We start from the raw sequence: 24,810 nt of genomic DNA on the forward strand, positions 1-24,810 counted from the left end.
TGTCTCACGGAGAGCACATGGGATCTATCGACCAGCCCAGCGAATGATTCTATATATAATGTTATTTTTAAGCGTATTTTCCGCTAGCTAAGAAGTTAATAATAATAAGAAGTTAACGGAAATAATTATTGAAACGTTGCTGCGGCTTATCCCCTTATATGCAGTAAAAATGTTTTCCTTTATGCGTAAAGCTTGTAGGTTTAGATGCAGATCAATGACGCATAGAACACTTCTGGCTTATTTAATTAGATTAATTAGACGACTAATTAATTAGACGACTTTTTAATTAATAAAATTACTGATTTGAGTTTAGAAAGAAGTAGAGTAGATTGTGTTGAATATTAACAAGCATCTCATTTAGAGGGGTCTCACTTCCTCCACGACGCGTTTACGAATGGCGCCAATAACGCTTCGGATATTCCACGTTTACGCTCCTTCCATAATAGTTTTCTGATTTTCATTTGATTCTACATGAAGTTAAAAAGTGTCACGAAGTCGTTTATTAAACGCGCTTTTAGCGACGGTAACACTATTTCTCATAGATTAACTTAAGTTAGGTAATCTATGGCTTTCAAGAAGTTACCGCATCCCTTCTGTGTACATTAGCGTGAGCCCTAACGGCAACCTTTAATGAACATTCACATCAATGGTATGTATATATATATTATCTGTGTCTGCCGGCCCTTCACTATAGAACGCCAACAGGGTTGAGTTATCAGTATATAGATGGCGACACCAGCACCGCCAAGACAGTCCTCAGGCAAGTAACCCTATAACGAAATAGAAGATGTCCGGAGTACTTTGAAGTTCTTATCGTAGTTCATAGTTGACATTAAAACCTTAGTAGACATTTAATTAGTATGTTAATTTCACATAAATTGTACAAAGTCGAATAAAAGTAAACAATTTAAAAAAATGTAGCACCGGACAACTACTTCTGTCTATATCAGCACTTCCAGATTACGCATACTTTACTTGTATGCTAGCCAATTTTTCTCTATTTGCCATAAAAATTCTGATATTTGTAATATTTTTATATATTCTATATATAATATATATTCTAATATTTTTCGACACGGTACTCATTTGAGAACTCTGCATTCTTTTACACGCGTGCGACACAACTCGATGCGTCTACAACGATGGAAGCAAAACGACAGATATCGTCTTTTAAAATGTAAAAAATATTTAATGATTATATTAATTGTACTCTATTCAAATAGCACTATTATAGCTATGATAGGACAGCTGATACTACACTTTCAAGGTAAGTTACTTAACATTGCTGACGAGGGGTTCCACTATATAGGAACATACCGTCAGTCTAATGCGGGAAAAGGAGGGGGTCGCTTCAGATTACTGCTCTTGTTAAATGGTTGAAACGAGCAGGTGATTGAAAGCGCAGAGGGGAGTACGGACAAATCTGTGTGACACGCTGGTAGATGGAGACGACACACTACACAGTTAAGCACATCCAGTAAGTTCCTTCTGTTGTTATTACTGTACCATAGTATGCCCAATACAAATCTGGATCATTCTTTCCAGATCGGGCGAGAATCGCATCACTTCAAAGCAATGCACTGTTTTAGTAGGTATATATTAGCCGATGCCAGTGACGACATCGCCGCCGCTAACGACCCGGATCGGTCGCATCGGGTTCCCTCTTGTTTTCCCTGTTGCCGTTGCGCGTATCCTTCCTCCTAATAGATGGTAACACATTGTGTCTGGGGGCTAGCGTTCATGCTAGGGTCCCCGGTCAATGACCCTCATCAAAGAGGTGAACGACCGACAGAAACAGCTCCAGTTGCGGCTCAACCGTTGGGCCCCCTCCAGCAGTTGAGCGGGACGGTAGCCTGCTACCACCAAACTACACCAATCAGCAATTGTATGAAGGACGGAAGTTGTCCCGACGACGCTCCGTTGCTGCTGTTGTTGTCGCCGCCGCCGCCGCCGCCGCCGCCGCGGGTATTGCCGGTCATGTTGACGCTGTTGCTGTCATTAAGTTGCGCGACGCCATTTTACAATCCAACAACTCTCCTTTGGACGAAGTTCTCTTATGCGCGAAGCAGTTCTCTACTCATCCGTTTCTCGGTACTTTTCGCTAGCGATGACCGCGTTGCGCTGTACCGCGAATATGATGTCAACAGACGCTACCGACGCAAGCACGCGAGAAGGTCTACAGAAGTAGTTCTGAGCCCATAGTAGTTCCACGGGAGTAGTTTTGAGCCTTCAGAAAAAGAAGAACCGCTTTAGCCAATGTTGACGATGCCGAAGAAAAGCGAGAGTAAAGCATCATTGAATCTGGGCGGGTCATTGACCTAAGCCGTGGGCCCAGTCGAAGCTCGGGCTGACACTCATCGACTGCTCAGGGGCGGGCTGCTACAACTGAGTAAAGAAATGAAATAGGGAAGTTCGCAGGGGAGGAAGAGGAGCAAGGGATGGACGTGGTCGCAAGTGCGGCTCACGGACGAAACGACCGCCGGACAACCGTAAAGTCAACAATGAGAAGAAAAACGAAACCACAACAACAGGATACTGCTATTCCCCCCACCCCATCCATCCATTCATTCGCCTAGTTATAGCTAAATGCTGCAGAGTTCGAGAAAAGCGCGGACGGGGTCAGTGGACCAGGGGCCCCATGGGCGGGAACAGAACTGCTAGCAAATAACAGTGTTAAAACCAATGCTGGCGTTAGCGTCTCCATAACAGCAACAGTGCGGTAGAAAGAAGTTATAAACGGAACCGCTTCAGACAGAGTTAAAACATTTAGTAAAACGTAGCGAAGCATTACAGTCTTTCCTTATAGATGACGTCCGAAGCACAGCAAGAGCTAACACCTGCCGCAATGTTTATAGCTGGCTGGCGGCGGGCGAGCGAATGGTGTAATATTTGCTATTATTGTTACATGTTATGTAGGTACTTTGGTGATTTCGCAACACCTTCTGGGTACAGAGGTTCGGTTCAATATTATAGAAATGATAGCCGTAGCGTGCTTTTGGTCGCGGTTGTGGGGCCGCATGGAAGATAGTTGGTTGACGCATGTTGTTATTAATACTGTCGTACGGTACATAAATTTTTAATCGCCGTATTACCCGTAGTACACTTAGGTATCCAAGTAGCTTAACATTCATTTTATTATGAAGCATATTTTGAAGATAAGTTACAAAATTGTTAGGAAATCGTTTTGTTGACGCATATTACAGGAAGCCATTGAAATGGAACGAGCCAGCCAGGAACGTCCTGCCAAAATTCACTGACCTATTTTTTAAGGCATTTTTTTCAGATCGTCACTATTCGTTTAGGGTAATTCGAATAAATGCTAGCAAGAGTGATCTTTCTCACGTTCCACCAAACGTGCACGAGAACAAGCCCACCTAACCAGTAGTTTTTTAGACATCTAGTATGCCCTACCCTGCATGATGATTAAGTCAATAGTTAACATGCCTCGTTATCATCACTCTCCACACTGGTTTGACTGATGATGGCTCCGTACACGTCGCTGGAACTTTGCGCGTATTGCACCTCTCGAATCAGGTACTACTCTATTGAATTCACTCGTGGAATCAGTCTTTTACCCTTTCGTCCGTATATTGTAATAAAACGGAGCCCATCGCTATTGTTTTCTAAGGTATATTTATCACTCTCAAGAACTTAATCTTAGGTAGATAACAGGATAGCTCCTAACCATTGTCTCTATTCTACATCAATATAGAGCAAAGATAGTGCTGACCTCAGCAAACAACAATATCAGATCGAAGCGAGATTCAGGATCTCCTTATTTTACGATCAAACACGGGTCCAGTTTAGGTAGAGCCATCTATACGAAGCAAACAAAGCCAGCTTGTTGCATGTTAAGGCAATCCTTTCAGCGAGTGTCTAAAATTGCTTGACAGCATTTCACTATTTGCCTTCTAAAATAGTACGGCAATAGATAGCATACATAATAGATGTCCACGGTGGAATCGACTTATACTTACTTACGCCATGGAGCGACGCACCTGGAACGGAGAACGACGAAACGATACCCTTAATCAGAGGTAGAACTTTGCAGTGAACATTTTTATGAGGGTTAGTAAACGCAGCATGAATAATGTATGCAGGTTATCGATGGTTGCATGTCTATCTTGTTCGTGTTAGATTTTGAACCGGGATACATCAATGCGGGTATGTCTTGTAAGGTTAGGTTGTAAAGGTCAAGCCTAGATGCATGTATCTAGGAAGAAGCGTTCTTCTGATCATGGATGTGTTGTAAGGGAACGTAACTGCTGCACAATTCGAAAATGTTTCTTTATGATGTATGTTGCTAGCGCCTCTAACTCTGCCGAAAGCGTATGCTAAAAAACCAACTTAAAAACGCTACTGGTTCAAACAAACCGCGATAGATTCATCTCTCTAAGCTATAGATTCAAACCTTGCGAATGATTCCGTCATACTTCACATTGGACGATAAAATGGTTGTAACTTTTTTAGCATATACGTATTCGACAATTGTTAGAATCATTGGCTGCTTATATAACCAGGGTCCGTCTCAGGAAGCTGAGGATTTATAAATGTATAATTTATTGTAGAACGTTGAGTCAGTATCATAACACGCTACGTATGAGACTATAACATGAAATGGAGCCAAGCAAATGTGGATAAAACGTACATGTTGTACTTCCAGTACACTTGAGAGTTTAGCGCATCGTAATGTTAAGAGGGAAGATATTACATCCGTATGTCCTCAGGATGTAACAATCATATGCTTTAAAATCCTGTTCGTAAAAACGATTCACTTTGAGATTCTTTAAGTCTGCCTGACTCTTGATTGGCAGGAGATCCAGGCAGGAGATCTTGCCAGGAAATATCTACGGTTTTGGCAAACTACGTCAGCCACATGGCCATAACTACAGCACCTTAAAGTCATCGATGGCCGCTAATTTCTCGAAAGTGTTTTTTCGAAACAAAGCAAGATAGGCCTCACAGATATATGGTTATCAACATAGCATATACAGACTTTATCAGTAAACTACTACTACAATTAAAAATTATAGATAGTTAATAGTGATTTTCGAATAGCTGCGCTTACGGTAGAAAGCGTTTGACGTGTCAGTTAGCTAAAGGCGCTTACGTTGCTAACCATAATTTGTCTTTGAAAAGTTGGGAGGAGTAAAGGAAGGAGTAAAGATGCTCCTTGGACGTGTTTGACTTACCACAATCAAGATTGGTATGTTAGATAAGTTAGTCGTTGATTGTAGCGCTGATGCGCTCATGAAACGATGACGATTACCGTACCTTACTCTCAGTATACTATAGAGATTATAGGGAGAAATCAAATCGATCACGAAATTACTCAAGTGCATCTGTATAAATAAAATACTATAATAAAATATCATTCTCGGATCGTCGCCATATTTTGGCACCTGCTGAAAAACACCTATAAAAAAAAGCTAACAGATCACAGGGCGAAAGACCCGAAATGCACTAAAACATTCAATTCCTTCCTAAAAACTGATGCCTCTAAATAAGATATCTATCTACTTCTAGCAGCAACAGTATTTGAATGGAAGAGCTATTGGAGCCGCTGTGTACTAGTAGCAGGGCTGAATAACTAACTTCCAGATAGTTACTGAGCAACTTGTGCTTTAAGTGTAAGTGCATATGAAGGTAATGGCACGCCCATTATCTTAGCACGACATGCAGGGAGGGGCAGTGTCGACAAGAAATAGCACCAAGTAAACGCCAGTGAACATATGAGGCAACGTCTATTGCCTGTCGGTAACGATGACGACAACGACGTTTGCTGTACGAGTAGATGCAGGACATTCTGCTTGAGGTTGCGAGGTCACTTAAGCTTGTTAAGCTTATTCCTTTGTAATCTGCTCCTGTGCTTCTCTCCAACAATCTGCTTGTGGCTTTAGGACTACACCTTGATAGGCTATTGAAGCTGGCCGATTGAAGCTATTGCGTAGCCGTTCGTCACGTCGACAGAGGCTACAGGTTCGTCAGAGGGCCGCCGCATGTCAACTTCAGTAGTGACCTATTTTACGGCTGGCGGCGAGCGCAGATATTATACCTAAACATACATACACACATACTGAGGCTGCAGGTATATGTATAACGCCATTAGCTCTGGTTATACAAGACACTTAGTGGTATTTTTGCGACATTACATAGCTGACTGGATAGTACGGTTCGCCTGAAATGAAAGGGTAGAATAGGAAAAGTAAATATACTTTAGGAATATGTACCTTCTGGACATCTGCTTGCTGCCATACAATGACGACGTAGCTTCTAACTAATTCGTTACGTAACATACCGGGCACAGTTTTAGTGTTGATTTATTGAATGCGTTCAGAAGGAACGCATTAATAAAGGGTCCAAGTGAAGACTGCATGCGCGGTCCGAGTAGCCAACTGTTGATGAACAATGGATCTTCCTATAAGCAGAAAATAGTTCAGTGTGTTACGTGTCAGCCCTGATTGAATTTATTATATGCAATAACCGCACGGTAAATTCACATTATTATCTACGTGACGCACCTTTCGAGTACATGCTTGAAAATTATTGTTAGAAATATCTGAATATTCCGTCTTTCCCAGATTCCCAATAGACGGGGCGTAATAAGACCTACCATTATCGGTCTGTTTTTCATCCTAAACGATACTCTCGTGGCTGAAATTATGATTAGCAATTCAGTCACTCAGTGTTACGTCAGTGATGCCGTTGTGCTGAGCGGCCGCCAATGGGCACAGCTTTGGCCTTGTCCGCCAGCCTCTGCAGTAGCAGTAACGGCGATAGTAGCAAATGGCCGCTTGTACTGAATAGGCCGTGTAACAGGATAATGTAGCACGCCGGACACAGCGGGAAACAGTTCAGCTCAAGGCCTGACCAGGTAATTCGAGGGTTCGCTACGAGTACAGCTTATTTGCTGGTTGCACTCATCACTAAAGCGAGGGTAACGGGTACATTGAGCGACAGTCGAAGGTGCTAAGCACTTGTAGCTGTTACTGGGAACGCGTGGAAGAGGAAGGAGAACGAGACAAGCTATGGTAATTGTAATGCTTTGCGCCTCATAATAACTTGCGCCTCAAATACTAATCTAGTTATTTTCTGTTAATATCCGATTGGATCATGCGCCAGATGTATATAATAGAATAGTTAATACCCTGGAATTCAAGATAAGGATAACAAGAAGTGAAAGCTGAAGTTTTCCATTGACGAACAAAGTTGAGACTTGATCCACCGTTTAAATACAGTCAAGTCATCTATATGAAATGAGTTACGATGTACAAATCCAAACTAAGCACGAACGACCTATGCCATTCCTTCGTGTATCTCTCACAGGTTAGTTTCAGTCATTTTAATAGCTCCGCCATAGTCGGCCCGTTCGTGAGATTATTTCTACGCAAATTGTCACAGAAACAACCGGATCTCATCTAAGATATTATAAAGCTATGAGATTCCAGTAAGGTTAGAGATTTCTTTATCGGTCCTATATTGTCGCACGTCGGGTACAATTGGATCACGCATTGAAGGGTTTTCATGTGTCGTTTTCAGAGGTACCGTCAAACTTCGCGCCCGTATCGATATTTTAAACTGACCTTTTCGCCGACTGATACAAGAATTAAGGCTTCTAATAGCAAAATCAAACAGGGTAGTGGACTTGTGCGGATTGTGGTGCGGATATTAAGAACGGATAAAAATAAAATAAAAAAAAGTGAATGAATAGCGGGACCGGGATCTGGCTACGTATCCATTTTGACTATATTGATATTAGCGTTTCGACTACAGGTTTGTATACGGATCTGACTGTAGACATATATCCTCTATGCCTATTTGTGAGATAAGTCGTTCTAACAAGTATTTAAACAAACTGTATACCGGAATATTGTTGGGTAATCACAACTTCGTTTAAGAGCATTATGAAGTTCGACACACGTTGGATATCCAGGAAACAGGGTGCCTGTAAGTGGTACGAAAGAATATTAGCTTAACTTAGAATGGTCTATTCTGGCGAACCTTTAAACTTACAAAATCCAATTCAATATGATTTTGGCAGATCTCATCTCAGTCTCACTTTTACAAGTGTTTGGTTGCTTGGCAAATTCGAATTGAAGAAGAAGAACACTTCGAGCTAGGCTATATTTATTCGCTAGTGGTCTGATCTTCTCAATAGTTTTTTTTTCAAACATTGAAGAAATTTATTACGAATCGGAAGAAAGGAAGACAACGCTAACTGTTCTACATATATAGTTTCTTATTTTCAATAATTGGGTCACGTAAAATTTACAAAAAAAAGCAATTGTACGCATCTACTTTTCGGTGTACTAACAATAAGCGTGTGGGTTTCCCATCATTTACGAAAAGCTTCAAATGAAAAGAGTGGACAAAGCCTTTACGCCTGTGGTTTTAAATTGATTGTTTTTCTGTAATGCATTAGATAAAAGTTAGCCATCTCGGCTCGTATAAGCAATACTAGTTTCATAGTATGATAATTGTCTCAAAGGTACGTATCGTTTGCAGACTTTTAACATGAACAACCTCCAGCTGATAAATAGTCGAGTCTGAAGAAATTTTTAAACCTACCTACCTACCTACCTACCTACCAACCAACCTACCAGATATCCTCGAGGCGCTCATACGACAACGGTGACTATGCCTTAATGAGGCTATAATTCGGGCCGAAAGCATCCAAAAATGCCCATAAACAGTGCATTTTCGAAAATCTTCACATGGAGACCAACGTCTACTAGCCTGACCATAAGAAGTAAGGGGCGGTACTATCGAGTAAATGAAGATACGGATGAACAACAATGTCTGTTAGATGCATTTTGCTGTTATCGGCAACTAAATAAAAAAAAAAAAAAAAGAGTGAAGCGATAAATATATGTCCAATTCAGCACATAATAGATTCCTTTCGTGTAAATCTCCCGCCAGCCATAAGTCAGTGCCGGAAGTAGGAAATTACCTAACCCAGGTACAGGTATTAGGCTGCTGTTGTTGTACATATAATATACGGGACAAGTTAATGGTTGCCATATTGACTCCCGCCGAATGTGCCATCACTCTTCAGTTATCAGGATAAGTTACCTGTTCGTCGTCATGAACATAATTATAATTACAATAGCCGCCTGCCGTCGCATTCACGAAGACACATACATACAAACGCTTAGTTCTAGTAATAGGGGTACTGGCTTCCAGTCTATTAGAACGGCTAACGGCGGTATCAAGGTACGTAAGGTCTCAGTCATTTTGTAGTATAAGTCCAAGTATTCCAGCATAACCGTGGATGCCGTTCAGACGTATTCAGCTACCGTATAGTAATCGTGCTACCGTGCCCGTAAATCGTGGCCAGGTTTAATTGTTTGTATAAATATAGTGGTAGTAGTAGTAGCAATTGCAAATGCGCACATATAGACATGTATCTGTACGTATGAATATCAAGAAGGGGCTCAATGAGCCTTTGCGGCATGGGCTGTTAGCGCGAAGGCTTTCGTAAAGTCTATACAGCCTATCTAATACAAGGGCATTTTAAGCGTCATTATCCATTATCCACCATATTGGTAAACGACAAGTCGTTATCCACGGCTAAATAATAACTAGACTGGCTTTATCTCCGCGAAAATTATGGTAACTCCTCGTTTTTCTTGAACTTTCTCACGGGATCACAATAGTCGTGTACGTTTTTCATACACTGGCTACTTGGATCAGACCTTGCCTATGACGTGTATATAATTCAACTACTTCAGGAACTTCGGCTTGAGATGTCGGCATGTCATAGTTGACGCGAGCTCGCTCACGGCTTTACTGATTAACGTTTCTATCTTCTGATATTTGTCGACTTTCTGCAGTTAATCCAGCCAATCAAAAATCTTAGTTCATGCAACATTTATCGGGGCCAACAGTTCTTCAAACGATTCATCTTTTTTGCTTACGCTGTCTAACGGTTTATGATGCGATAAAACTTACTTAGACTGCACAAAGGAGCATTCTTCGATGTGTCTCTGCCTGAGTGTCGTTTGGTATCCATGTGAACACTCATTCTATTGTTGGCAATTCCAAGAGAACTTATTTTTAAATAAACCCATATTTATAATACATCAGTCCACAATCCATACAACGGTTCGTACGGATATGATACAGATTATGCCTATGTCGTTTGCCTCCCGTACGCATGATGGTGTGTGCAATTGAAGTATTTGTTGCAGATGTTTGTCGTCTTGTCTGCGATTATACGTCTTAGGATTATACGTCACGCCTTTTTCCGTACGTAAATTAATGTATCGTATTAAAATAGTCTTTTAGAAATTGTAAAAGTACTCTTTTCAACGAGACGGGTCTGTGATGAACGGTTCGTTTGGTGAGGTTGCGATGCACCGTTCCGGTATGTTCGTTGAAATTATACAGTGAATTCAGGCTTGTGATATCTTTTAGTTGTAAGTAGCGAATTGCGGCTCAGGCTCATTGTTGTCACAGTTTTTTCAGCTTTGGAAATTGATGATTTTTTACCCAGGTAGAATATGTGAGGTATATTGGTGGTAAATTCAGGTTTGGTACGATCACTTTTGCCTTGCCTTGACCATTTACTGAATCAATTTTTAAAAAGTTGTTTGCGATCGGAAGTGAGGAAAAGCGTTCTGAAGTCGGAGTTCACTGCACCACGTTTCTCAGATATTAGTTTGTTTAACTGCACTTGATAGTCGTATTTTGTCGTGAAGTAACCTCTTTAGCTTTTTTTTAAAATTCATTGCAGCGACTTGCTTTTGGAACGCGCTTTAACTAACGCTCGAATAATTATAAGTTTAATTAACCCTCCAATAAGAACTTTTCCAAATATTATGCGAGGTCCATAATTATCACAATTCTACTTGTTCTGTGTATATACGATAGCTTTCATAGAAAGGTATTAATCAAGCATCGTTTGTTAAAGTATCCTCTTCTCATCGAGCATTCTAGCTACTTCTTGTTCACATATATATATATATATATATATATATATATATATATATATATAAATGTGATCTCTCTTTACCCAGCTGCAATAACATGTAGATTCGATGGTCGCATAGTAATAATATATGGGACTCACTTTATCAGATAACCAACCACCAGATCAGAACACCAGATAAATAGTGATCTGAGCGATAATTTTTACCTAACTCAATAATGCGTAATAGATTGTTAATAATAAAATCGCGCCCCTTTTACTTACTTAGACGCCGTTCGGAAGTAACTTGATGTTCTTAGGGAATTACCGAGCATTACCACTTGGTTAGAGAAATAAACGAAATCAAATATGTCTGGCTCAAGTAAGCAAATTCTTATCGTGTCCCAGTAAACATAATGCTAATTAATTAGAGAAACTTAGAAAATTAATAGGGAAAATGTCTATATTAGAAATTATATTTTTAAAAATAAGGATTAAGTGCGATGAGCAGAGAATCAGCGCACAAAAGAAGACAACAAAACCCAATTACTAGCGCGCAATGGTTATGCAGAGATCTGTTTTGTGCTGCCTTCAATACTAAAATATTAGATGCTCATCTACGTACGTTAGCATTAGTTGAATTCGCTGTTTATCTAGTAGAAACGCCTTAAAATAGCTCAGCGTTCATTATGTACACACAGTACCTAATGCTTGACGGGCAGTTTATATTTAGATAACCAATAAACGTTTATTTATTTCCCACATATACATTTGCTACACGCAGTTTCTGTTCAGGCAAGGCGCAATCATGCTTCGTTAGCTGATCATTATCTAGCCTTTGTTCTTTTGCTATCATTATTATATACGATTAATGGTACAACTCGTTTCTTGTGGTATTCTATTGTTTGTTAACTTTTTGGATGACTAACAGCACTTACTTCCAAAATTCAGTACGGATGCGCTATGCTTATACACATAAACAGCGCGGAAAATTATGTAAATTGGCGTTGATTAAGTGATCTTTAGAAACAATCGCACTGACTGAAGTAGCTCTACCTGTTTTCTGTCGGTGAAGCTTCAATTTTTCGAAGTGCACTTGGCTATCATGTTTACTTCCAACTTTCGATGTTCTACTGGTAGCGCATGTCGAACACGCCGGTACGGCGACATTTGAACGAAATTAAGTAATCGAACTTTTTTTAGTGATTTAGGTAATAGTTGATATGTGCTATTATTGTACCATTAACGATCGATGTGTTTCAACAAACAAAGAATTAGCTTGGAGCAAATGGACGTTTTAGCTCTTCTCCACGCACAGTCCGGCCAATAACCCCTATTCTGTTATCTGCGAACGTATGGCACCTGTTGTTGCTTTTGGCGATACTGCTGCAGTTAGCCATCTTTTGAACAACAGAAACCGGCATTGTCTCATTTTTAGCAACAATTGCCACTGCCGAAATTATCGTTAACCCCGTTATTGTCGCTCCTGCTGGTGTTAACAGCAGCTCTGGCAGTGGTTGGACACTAGTCGGTCGTCTGTTTTTGTTATTGTTGTTTGTTGTGTGTAGCGACGTTTGTCAGCCATTTCTCTAACATAGTGCAATAGCACTGCTAGCAACAACGCCGATCAGTCCTCTCTGGACGTCTCTTTTCTACCGGCCGTTGCGGTAGCGCGCATTGGTTGGCAAGATCGCACCTAGCATCGTTGGCTGACGGCTATCAATATGCAACGCTGATCACACAGTCTACCAGACAATGTAGCTCATCGACTAGTCAATTGGCCACAATCCTGTTAAGCGTATGTCAAAAACCAAATCTTCTAGTAAAAACCAGCGAATTTATCTTTGTCTTTCTGTATCTTTCATTGGCGTAATGAAATCGCCTCAACCAATCATCAACTCAACCTCACTTGTAGGCACCGTTTTAACGGATGTCTATGGCCATGATCGACGATGGCCTGTCTTAAGTGGCAAAAAACAAAAACACCTTCCGAGTGAATAGTAGCCGCTATACTCAATTAATTGAATAAGATTACCTTGAATACATTCACGAAAGTTATTGGCTCATCCCCATAACAGAACTAATCAAACGTAGATTACTGCACACATGCTCAGAGACGCTCATTTAGATATATATAAAGCTGTCTGGTCTGATAACAGGATCTGGGTCTGCTCGAACCAGATCGAGATCCTATTAGGTACTGGCTGACAATGACGTAACACTATGTTGTGGCCTTTTTTAGATCTGCTGTTGCAAAGAAGCAGAAATTAGATATTGTTTAAGTCGAAGTGCTGGCTTCATAGGGCACCCAAAGGTAACGATCTAACAACTTACGACAGAACGTTAGGCAACACTACCTAGCACAGTTTATGTATGACGATTCAGTTTTACGCCACTTGGTGCTAACAAGGCGGTTCTAGAGATATAGGAAGAAAGTATATTCTCAGAATTAAGCGGACGGCGCCGAGTTCCCTTTAGTGGTTATATGTACCTGTTGAATGTCATAAAACAGCTGTACCGTTGCGCTACGCATCCACTGTAGGGGTTTTCTTTATGCAGATCTGCCTCATATGACAAGAACGTTTGTGTTGGAGAAGTTTCGTTGTTTTTTATTGGTTTATGCGATCCGATAAAATTTGATCTACATATAGAGAGACTTGATTACAGACAAACACAGACACGGGATAATGTTCTAATACTAACATCTGTAACTATGTGACACTTGTTATTCTTACCCGGCAACAAACATTTTTTCATCGGTGAAAAAATCAATAAACCTAATTTGTGCCAGTAGCAAGTTCACACCGCCGCAAAAAAGGACGCCAGGCGTACGAGTAGGCCTTGTCGTCTGCTGCTGTCCTTACAGCTGTTGGCATCTGCTAATCTTACGATGCATACGAAAATTGAATGCATCCCATATGAAGCTATCTAACGAAGTTGAGAAGTTTCAACGCGGCCGGCGTAATCCATCTTCGCGCACAGTTCGATCACTGACCTGCCCCATTACACTTCCCTACTGCACCATTTTGACTCACACTTCTCCGCGCGCATAGAGGGTTCGGCCAACGACCTCGATGCGCGTCGCTCTAAATCTGCAGCGACTTTTCCGATCGAACGTAATAGCGTCGCCGTCACAAAAAGGGAACGCGGGCGACGCCGCCGCCAGTCGGCGACTTCGTAGCGTAACATGGCGTTAGGCCAGGTCGCGGGAAACTCGATGCGCTCATGCCATTGGAAACAACGGATTTCAACAAGCGCATACATACACAAACAGATGTAAGAGTCAGAATGGTCTCATCTATCGGTTGCTATTCATTGGAACGCGATCACTGAATAACGCCAGGGTTTGACAAGACTCATATCCATCTATGCATTTATATTCAGGAGATCCCATCGCATTTTTAAACAAGACGACAAAGACGCCCGTAAGCTATATGCGATCAAATTAACTCAAAAACAAACTGCTACCGAAAAAAAAGAAACTCGCAACTAAATAATCCAGCTATGGTAAACTACTAGCTAATATGGATTCGAGCATAAACATATAAGATATAGTACTATAGGTTATACTTCGTTGAACACCAGCCACCCTGTTTCCCGTTGCTGTACAACGAAGCCAGCTAAAATTATTACCTATTTATAACCGGCGAGACGGTGGCGATACATAACATTCTACAACAAATTCAGAATGTTGACCACACACAATGTAACACAACAAGTTACAACTTATATATGTAGCGCAGATTGTTTTTATCTTGTCGACATTTGAATGAAGTATCACATTCAAAGGAATAAAAATATCTTATTTGTTAGATTTGAAAAACTTATTTGTTAAATAGATAGGCATACGCTTCCATGTCTACCGTGATGTATCTTTCTGTACATGTATACAAATAAGCCTAACGGTTGGCCATATTGTATACGGATAACATTAACGGATGAATTATTTTTCAGTCAAATAGATAAAATTTTTATTTATTAACAATATGCCTCTTTTTTTTTTCTTTCCTACGCAATCCAACGGGCGCTTTGGCGGAACGGGCTGTTATGACTGGCGAGATTTTTCAGCAATGGGCTCCACTGATGCACAAAAGCAGGTGGCGATTATAACCAGCCAGTCATCGAATCGACGGAAAGAGGTCCCGTTCCCCCATGAGTTTTTTTTCCCTGTTTCTCTATAGTCAGCGACACGTACGACAGTAGTTTCCCTCGACATTTCAAAAGGTGATGTTGGGCAAACGAATAGTCAAACTTTTACCTTTTCATCGACTATTGTAAAATGCATAGTTCTGGCTTTTATCAAATTCAGGTAGATGCTCTGTTTCCCGTTAGACGGCGGTCCTAGTGGCCCTCGCACCGCCGAGAATTGAGAACACAGAAGGGGAGATAGATGATTGACGAGATTGACCAACGTTGATCGAAAACGCCAGCGGCTACAGAAGGCTCCTATTGAGAATGGAGCGTCACGAGCTTTCAATGGAGCTCACACCGACACGCGTCTTTCCACCACGATTACTTCCGCCAATTCGATTGTCACAGCATCGTAATGATTACCAGCACCGTCGCGAGCTCAAGGCGTGTTCCAGAATTGGGCGAAATATGATGTCAGATACGCGTAGACAAATACGCTCGTATACAGTCAGCGGGAGCTTACCGATTTTCTTCGCGGTGTTCGACGCTGCCACTACTTCTCGAAAGATTTCTCCATTTTAATCTATCCGAACTAGAAGCAGCAAGCGCTGGTTGGCCGCTGGATCAGCGGCCACGGTATAATTTAATTATTTTCTCGTTGTGGTCACTACTCGAGGTAATGTTATTATTATGTATCGTTATCATGATTTTTGTTGTTGTTGTTGTTACTGTTACGTTGAGTGGCATGAAATGTCACATTTTACTGTCTTCATAGGACGACTACGTTATGATGATTTAACCACAATCGCTGTTGGTACGCTACCTCAACGGTGTTGCGCGAGTGCGCGCAACGGATCCTTCGGCCTCCTTTTCGACGCTGCTTTTCCTGACTTCAGTTATGCTGTAGTAGCAGAAGTTGTTCCTGTTTCTGCCATCGGGGTGCACAGCTATGTGTGTACACGCGTCTGCTCATGTCGTCCGTTCGACGAACGGCGACGATGACGATGTGCACTACCGGCGTCTGCTCAGCTGACTACAGCTCCGCCCCCGGCGGTTAATGAACCCGAAAGTGGTCCAGCTGGCTGGGGTGTTCGTAGCAGTTATGTAGAAGACCGCTAGCCAAGACGAAAACTGAACAAAAAAGAGAGAATTTTAGATATATAGTGTACCCGTCTAGATAAATATATACAATTGGCCTGTGGAAGAAAATCAGAACTATGACGAAGTTCAATGTATTCTACCGCAGTAAAATCGGCAAAACCGCCATAGCGGCGATTCAGAAACTGTGTGTCGTACGCTTCACGCTATAGAGATCTCCCGTCGATACACGCGTGGGCACATGCTATTATAATCACACTGTATCTACGTTTTGGCATAAAAACAACAACGGACTGCAATATAGAAGCTAAAAAAGGGCAGCAACACGACCCGAAACAACGTATAACGCGTCCTGTGCATGACGTGTTGTCAGGTAGAAACTAACAAGCGTGGAGACCAGAGTTAACGGCCGTTGATAATGTAGATTCGTATGGAGCCCGAATGAAAATGCGCAGATAGTAAGTGAATTAACCAAACAGAAATGAGTATCGTTGAAAGAGGTGAGCCGTAGCCTGAACACTGTTGCTGTGAACCAGTATTTTCAATGGCAAGTCGGCTTAATACCGGACGTAGCATATGCCTTATTGTTTGTTCAAGCCTAATTAATATCAAACAAATTTAGTATAGGCCGACCTTATTATTTTTGACGAAAATTGTCTCGCTTCCTATGTTTGCATGAAGCATCGACATTTTAGCGCTGAAACACGACCAAATAACAATTCCTTCCCTTTAGTGAAACATATTCGTTTCCGACTGCCCCATAGCCCAAATACTACTTGAACAAGGGTCGTGTTTGCGCAGTTATCCCTGGGCTTGGCATTCGGCTATAAAACTTATTGTTCGACTACTCTGGCAGGGGCCCATCGCTTCAGGATGAAATGTATCGCAACTCTTTCACATCATCGAAAGTCACCATCTTTGTTGACGTTTATCTTCTGCTCTGAAGATTTTCTGACTCTCAAGCGCCTAGATTCACGTGGACGGCCTAGCGAACCGAAAACGAACATTTTAAATCACTTGTAACCGTCAGGAAAAATTAGTCCTTATTCCAGTGAGAAGACACAGCTAGTTGAATCTACGCTCGCCGTTGCAATCGTGAGTCGTTGCTTTCCCGCAATGTAGGATTAGTATGCGGCCTGTTTTCTACATTCCGAGAAATGAGCAAAAATTAAAAGAAAGGTTCTTACTGTAACTAAGGTTGATTGCCACTTCAGGTGTCTTCCCGGACGTTAAAATAAACCGCTAGTTGATTGCTTCACTATGATCGGCTTATAGGAGCAATTCGTTCTCCTACTCACATCGAGCTCGATCGTTGAGGTAGTACCGCTTATATATATATATATATATATATATATATATATATATAGCGTCCCGAACCGTCGTCCTGATAGCGTGTTTGGGATAGCGATGATGGAAAACAAAGCGAGCACTTCTGTCAAATAACGTCTTCGCGGCAATAGGTCCGTGCGAACATCTACGTAGAGCTACAATAAAATGGCCTGTTCGCACGAGACTGACACATCTAAGTACGCAGACTTGTCTGTCTCCGCGACGCATCAGACAGCTGAAGTGCATTATGGCGATACTCAGCAGTTTGCGCAGACGTCTGATATTCAGACATCAATACCCGAGAAAAAGGATTTGCGACTTGAGCTTGCTAGATTTATTTAGCTTTGTTTGCTTTGAGATTTTCGAGTTCACATTACTTATAATGTAAGTAAATAACATAGTACTCGTAATTTCCAAGAGTCTGGGATAAATACATGCTTTCGGAAGAAACTGATGCGCCACTCACATTGAGCCACTCCAGCTAATTAATCCCAGACAGATACATCTAACGAGTTTACCTATTCATTACTAATTCAAAATACCACATTTCTAATATTGTTTTGTTAAGAAATTAGTTACTCGAGAGGTAATTTTTTGCCAGTCAATCATGCCTTTTACTGCTTCATCATCATTCGATGCTAAATCATTCGAAAACATATTTCAGTATCTATCTTTAATCGTTCGGAGTCTAATCAGACCTTCTCCTGCCCTATTTAATGCTTTCGACAATGTACATATATAACGAAAGTATGTATAGAGCAGTATGTGCTGTAGGGCACCTTTTGATCGAGACGGTAAACAAAATGGGCCTATTGCAGAATTATAGTTTGTTCGCAACGTGAAGCCCTGCTGGCCCGTTGTTTAGGGTTGATCTTTAGAAATTGGCAAATCGTGTTCTAAAAAAGTAGCGTTCCAGCCGTTACCATTTATTACCAGAAAAAACGATAATAGAGCTGCTGTAAAGCTGTTAAGTAAAGGCTCGTTCCTTGGCCGATGCTGTGCCAACAAATTTTCTGTGAGAAACAACAATATTCTGCCATATAATGCTAGTCTTGAACCTGTTGGCGGCGTCGTCACTCTTCAAACATTCAGTATAACAGAGAGAGAGACAGAGAGAGAGAGAGAGAGAGAGAGAGAACTAACTTTTTTAATATGTTCACTTGAAAAAATAATGCTGATGGATTTGTTTCTGTTATCGTTGCCGACATCTAGCGGAAATGTCCTTCATGAAGCGATTCTAAGCAAAAAAACATCACTGTATATATAATCTGTATATAAACTGGCGAATGGTGGCCTGCGCGAAGAATCCCTACAGCAACTCTAGTCCGGATTTGTCCTTTTCAACAAAGAACGCACGTTAAGTTTATTAAGACTTAACAAAGGTAAATATTCGACCCGAAAATAGTTCATGTAAGACAAACCGACCTTCTCGACCCCAATTTATGTGGCCTAAGGTCATTGTTGTACGGCCCAAACGCCCGCAGACCCAATGGAATGCGAACAAAGAAGCTCCAGAACGTAAAAGGTCAAACTAAGTAAAAGGAGGGATGATCCCTTCTAAATGATGTTTCGATTGTAGCCGAATTGCCGAGCTGCCTAGATTGCAGTCGTAGAAGCTTTCCTTGTCTTTGCCACCGCTTTTAGGGCGGAGGACGGAAAACCTTTCTCGCCTGTAGCCGGACACGGCGAGGTTATTGCTCTTGTTTTTATGCACTCTCGACCTACAGTGAGCATATACTTAGCGCATAGGTAGCATATATTCTGCTTCCAGAATTATCTCGTGCTACGGCTGATTTTACCCTCATACTGGGGCGCTGCTGCACTGCAACGATGCTAGAATAGCCATAGTCTAGTGATAATGGTCATAGTGATTACTGGCTGTTGTTGCCGCGACAGCGATGGCGGTGGCAAACGCCGTGCTCCTGGCCACGGCGGCTCAAAAGTTTATTGACCCCATCCTCTCTATCCCTCCCTCCCTCCCTCCCTCCCTCTCTCTCTATCTATCTCTCTCTCCTTTGACGATTGCATCGACGACTGCGGGCGGCCTCGTTTGAGGTCGCGCACTGGCTGTCGCTTACTTATGTTCATCGTCATCATGGGTCTGTCAGCTCGCACTCGTCCATTCGGCGGCAGCAGCCACCGCCACCGCCCCAGAGAACAACAGATTATAACGGAAGAATACGGCTGTATCATAGAAGATGGGTCGAAGGAAGTAGCAAGAAGTGGCCCATGCCGATCATCCTAATGTGATCTACGTTGACGCTGGCAATAATGAGCCGATGCTTTTTCGAGTTAGAAGAAGATCCACAACCCATATTGTATACTGAATAACATTATATATAAAATAGTAACAAGACCAGTTATGCACGCGTTGCGATAGAAAACGCAATAATGTCTATTGTTATCCAGAAAGAATGCAATAACTCAAGCATATAAATAAAAGGCTGTCCTGTGAAGTCTCGTTCGTATAACCGTACAAAAATAAAAACCACGTACTGTGTACTGGTATTATTTACAATGGATGTTAGCAGCGAATTAATATCAACTGTATAAACCTATCGTGAGCTAAGAAAGCACACAAGTACTCTCAGATTTTCTACGTGGAAGGTCTGAACATGGGCATGGAAAAAAATTGTGACGTAAATGTTGGGATAAAGCAGATCTGCGTATTTGTCTCAGGTCTCTTGCTGGTGCTCGCGGTAGAAAATCTGAAATAAAAAAAAATGGGGTTCCAAGGTTCCCTATCCAATGCAAAGCGTAAATGATATCTTTCAGCCTCAGTAGCAACAGCCACTGATGTTTACGCACTGATCAATCGTAACTACTCGCTGTTCTGGCCCTAATACTTCAAATATTTTAATGAAGTTATTTGGCCTCTCATTGGGGACTGAACCCAGGACCTCGAGGATGTGAGTCTGAAGCCCAAGCAGCCGTAGGTCCATGACACGGCCTGTGTGTATGACGAACTAACAGCCATAGCTGAGTGTTTATTGTTAGAGTACATATTATCTCTTGTACCTCTGACACTCCCATGAGCGATTGTCTATCCGCCAGTCAACCTGAAGCGTATCAGAAGTACTCATCAATGTCCATTTGTCCGTTGTCACAATTGGACGAGTAAACACTTCATTAGCGAGCGAACGGTTCATTTTCTCGCTCTGGGCTGTGAGTAGTATTCAGCACTTCACGCTGCAATGAGGTTGACGCGTTAGTATCATTATTTATTTATAGCTGACATAATAAATCGTGGTGTATCATCTATATAGTTGAATAGGGCATTGAGTTAAGTGTTGCCGTCGACCTATTGAGAGCTAACTGTGGGTCTCTTCTCTGACGATCATAAGAATTATTAATCTGCAAGGGCAGAGACCATACGAACTAATGGGCTGAGAGGCTGGGTCAGTAGCTAACGCGCATCCCGGCAACTGCGGCCAGTGCCAGCCACCGCTACCGCAACCTACCTACTCAATAATATCGTAACACACTTCTACTGTGGAAAAACGTACAATGAATAGACTAAAATCTTCAAAAAAAACTAAATATAAACCTCTAAGGGATATATGATGACTTACGTTTGTTGAAAACAAGTATTTCTTAGGAAAACATTGTTACCCCCGAAATCTTATGGTCTTCAAGCGAATTTTCTTCATCGAATAATGAACTATGATTTAGCGTAGTGATGCATCGTTACATGTAACGCGTCTGTAATTTTTCATTTGAAGACAAGGTTATTCCGGTTCGAAATAGATTATTATCTACGTTAAATATGTATAAAGCAATAATGCACGGCTAGACTCTGTTTACACGGGCAACCGAAAATCAGGCCCTAGAACGCTTTTCACATTAGAATAGCACATGTATCAATGTTAATTTATAATAGAGGTGGTTATCATTGGACTATTTTTGTTGGACCATCCTCCATTTCGGACCTATTCTTAACAACTACACGCGATGACAATGGCGTCGCGTTGAAAGGACGTTGTCCTATGACAAAAGTTCGTAACTTGAACAATATATAACAAAATTAAAACGCTACTTAAAAGAGCTATATAAAAGGACTAATAAATATACAAGTTTATTAGCCATCTCTACAAGCTTTGTTTTAACATAGTACTAGAATTCGTTGTAAACCAAAGTTCACGGACACTGGGTAGAGACTTCAGTGGGCAAGAGACTCGCAGTGCCAGAAGAATAACTTAGCCGTAAAGTCCGGTCCGCATATAGCCCTTGACCTCCTTAAAAAGTTCAAGTGTTTGTTTGGGAGGAGGCATTTAATTTGCTAGCGGACTAAATAATTTTTAGCGTATGTAGAAGTTTGCGTGCTGCCAACAAACCTATACAAACCAAAGCAAACACAAATGTTGGCCCATATGGCATTTATAGCTGGCATAGACATGGACGTTGTATAAATATATCATATCTGCGCTGACCAGGATGTCCTATAATCTAGCGGGGAGTCAGTGGAAATGACGCAATGATAATAACGACGCTTGCTCCGATGTGTCCCCGTTGCGATAAGTGCCTGCAAATATAGGTCCTCGCTACGAAGGCTCTATCGACCACATCGTTCGTGCCACAAAATCCTGTGCTTTCGATTCCCCATAGAGTTTTAGTTGACAACCGCTTACTCTACATACTTCCGCCTTTTCGGGGGTCTCTACACCATGAGAGATTCGTGTGTGCTCGTTGTGTGACCTCAGCCGTAAACAAGCGCTTCTCTTGCCCCCCCCCCCCCCCGTGTACCACTTCGGTAACTCCTTCTTCGTCTACGTGCGGTTTACAACACATACACACACAGAGGGAGGAAGACAGAGAAGTGACGTAACTACGTGTAGCTACGATATCCACGTCGGTAATAGATCGGAAGTAACAGTGACCTATTACATTTGGGCGGGAATTAGAACAGTTTCAAGTTAGGGTGATCCTGTAGGTTCTACTAAATGATAAGGCTTACCATAAGTTGATTCAAGAAATACGTTTAAGGAACGAACGAACGAGCCAGCAAACCTAGGCATTAACGCTAAAGGCATTCCTCGCATTGTATTAATGAGCTTATACCTAGCGTTCGGTAAGCGTCAGGAAAAAATTTTAATATAAAGACTACTGCCATTGGCCTAAAACCGTCAACCTTTTTATCCTAACAGGAACGAACATAGCAGCCCTTACTTTGTCCAACCATATTATTTCTGCCTACCTTGTCCTTTTCCGACCGACATCTTGCCAACAACATCCGCATTATAGAAGCTATCTGTAAGCACTGGGTCGACGATGAGGTCATCGACCCCATACCATACAGTTGTATAGTCAAGTCGATCAGAGCGTCAGGAAGACTATTCCAACCCCACAGATTTGGTGACGAATGCTGCGGCCAAGCCATTGCCAATGCAACATATTAACTAAAATGTTTATCATTCGCACATGGTAAGTACAAACCACAGTGGAATGAACGATCCTGTGCCGAGGTACCACTGGTACATGGGCAGATCTGATCTCAGAAATAACAACAGGCGGGAAAATATGAAACGCTCTACATTTTCGTTTAACTTTCGAATGTGTTCAAACACTTCAACTGCGCATTTTTAAGTGCCGCCGCCGCCGCCTTCATTCTTGATGCAGTACTTACCATTGATTATTATAGCAGATACACGGACCTCTATGATAGACCCGTCGCTGGCGGCATATATAGCAGTAACAACAACACGTGGAAAAGCGTAGGTCCCCATCTCTTTGTTGTCGTCGTCGTCGTCGTCGGTCCCTTCTTCTACCAAGCTTTTCTCGCGGACAGCACCGTGGTAACACCAGCACATTGCATAAGTAGCGTATAGCCATATAGGGCGACAAGGTACCATTGCGTGCCGGACTTCGGTCGTTGACCCCCAAAAGCGCTGTCGTAGGGCCTTCAGTCATGGTTCAAATCGCGCGCGCACCGCCGAGCGCCGGCGCGCTCTGACCAGAGAAAAATGACAACAACTGCAACGTTGTTCATTTTGCATTCTTTGCGGCGGATGCTGCAGCTGTGAATATTTGCTGCTTCTGTCGATCGTTGGTTGGGTTCCGTGTGACGGTGCGCGTCTATCTGTCCAGTAACAGAGGTGGCTACATGAATGGCGGATGAGGACCGCGACGCAAAGCTGCAGCATTTGGTCGAGCGTTATCACTGAGGCAATCGGCGATGTCACCGATGCTGCAAGTCTGCCACATTCAACTACATAATAATACACATACAAAGCTACTACATAGATATTAGTACTGTAACATAAGGTCCGATTAGCGGCTTCAGATGACAGCGCTCTCGCTATATTATTGACCTCTTAGTTCTCTCCCTCTCGTAAACACACATACAGACCCACAAAGAAGCACGCGTTGCATTGTGATCGTCGTACATCAGTGTGTGTGTATGAGGATGTATGCATGTGTATGTGTTTACGAATGACATCAGCGCGAAACATTCGCGTCCGGCCACAGCCGCGCCTTGGGTGACAGACCAGAAATGCTGATGAGATAACACTACGACACCATCGTCGGCGACTATCCGATGACTATCTATCTTAAGAACGGTGACAAATCATAATTAAACCTTTTTTTTTCTCGCTTATTCTCTAAAATCGCCCATATGTTTAGACCAATGTATCAGAAGAGGCTCAGAATGATGATGAACAGTTTGGTCGGTGGCACTAAACGTTAGTTTTACGTGCTAGAATAGTAGGCACTGACAGATAGCCAGGTGTCGCTGTTGTTCGTATAGCAAACCGTTTGACAAGCAGGCTCGTCTAGCGGCCTTTCTTTGGCCGTTTCCTTTTATTGCCACTGTAGATGCTGCCGTTACCATATTAAATATAGATCAATAGGAGACTAACGCTAGTAGACTACAAAGCTAACAATCGTAAACTGTTTTGTGAATTTGAATTTACCGCGTGGCTACGTCGATATGTCGAAGATTTAAAATATAACCTCTATAAAATGTTGTACAATAAATACACAGTGCGGTATTTTAAAAATATTACGTGCTGCTATAATAGTGGCTACTATAATAGTTATTATAGTTTTTTGAAAATCGACGAAAATCTATTATACCGTTGGGTGAAAGAGTAGCACATTCGACTACGTGAAAATGTAGGAGCAGCGCGTGCGTGCACGCATGCGTGTATGTACCCAAGTTCATCGAATACTAGAGCCTAATGTGGTGCGCACGTAGATGTAGCTGTTTTATAATTAAGAGGCATTTCGTGTCTCTTAATTATAGCTTAACTGCTAGCCTATTGTTGAGCCAGGAGAAGGCCTTTCAATTAAAAGGCCGTTCTTTTTCTAGCAACCGAAAATCTCTAGTTCTATATACTTACTTC

At 41.9% G+C, this 24,810-nt stretch overlaps 1 long non-coding RNA gene across 2 annotated transcripts; it reads right to left on the bottom strand.

Annotated features, from left to right (window-relative positions):
* Positions 1-3,110: 3,110 nt before the first annotated feature.
* On the bottom strand, positions 3,111-23,734 carry LOC111259736 (uncharacterized). 2 transcript variants are annotated; one of them, XR_002679809.2, is made up of 3 exons: positions 23,091-23,734; positions 15,864-16,171; positions 3,111-6,178 (listed from the first exon to the last, which is right to left on the bottom strand). It is a non-coding gene; the product is annotated as an uncharacterized LOC111259736 (long non-coding RNA). The 2 variants fall into 2 exon arrangements; XR_015310721.1 differs by lacking the exons at positions 15,864-16,171; positions 23,091-23,734 and adding exons at positions 6,299-6,418; positions 6,614-7,191.
* Between the last annotated feature and the right edge of the window lie 1,076 nt (positions 23,735-24,810).

Source organism: Varroa jacobsoni, unplaced genomic scaffold (assembly GCF_002532875.2).
Source record: "Varroa jacobsoni isolate VJ856 unplaced genomic scaffold, vjacob_1.0 scaffold_360, whole genome shotgun sequence".
Classification (NCBI taxonomy): Eukaryota; Metazoa; Arthropoda; class Arachnida; order Mesostigmata; family Varroidae; genus Varroa; species Varroa jacobsoni.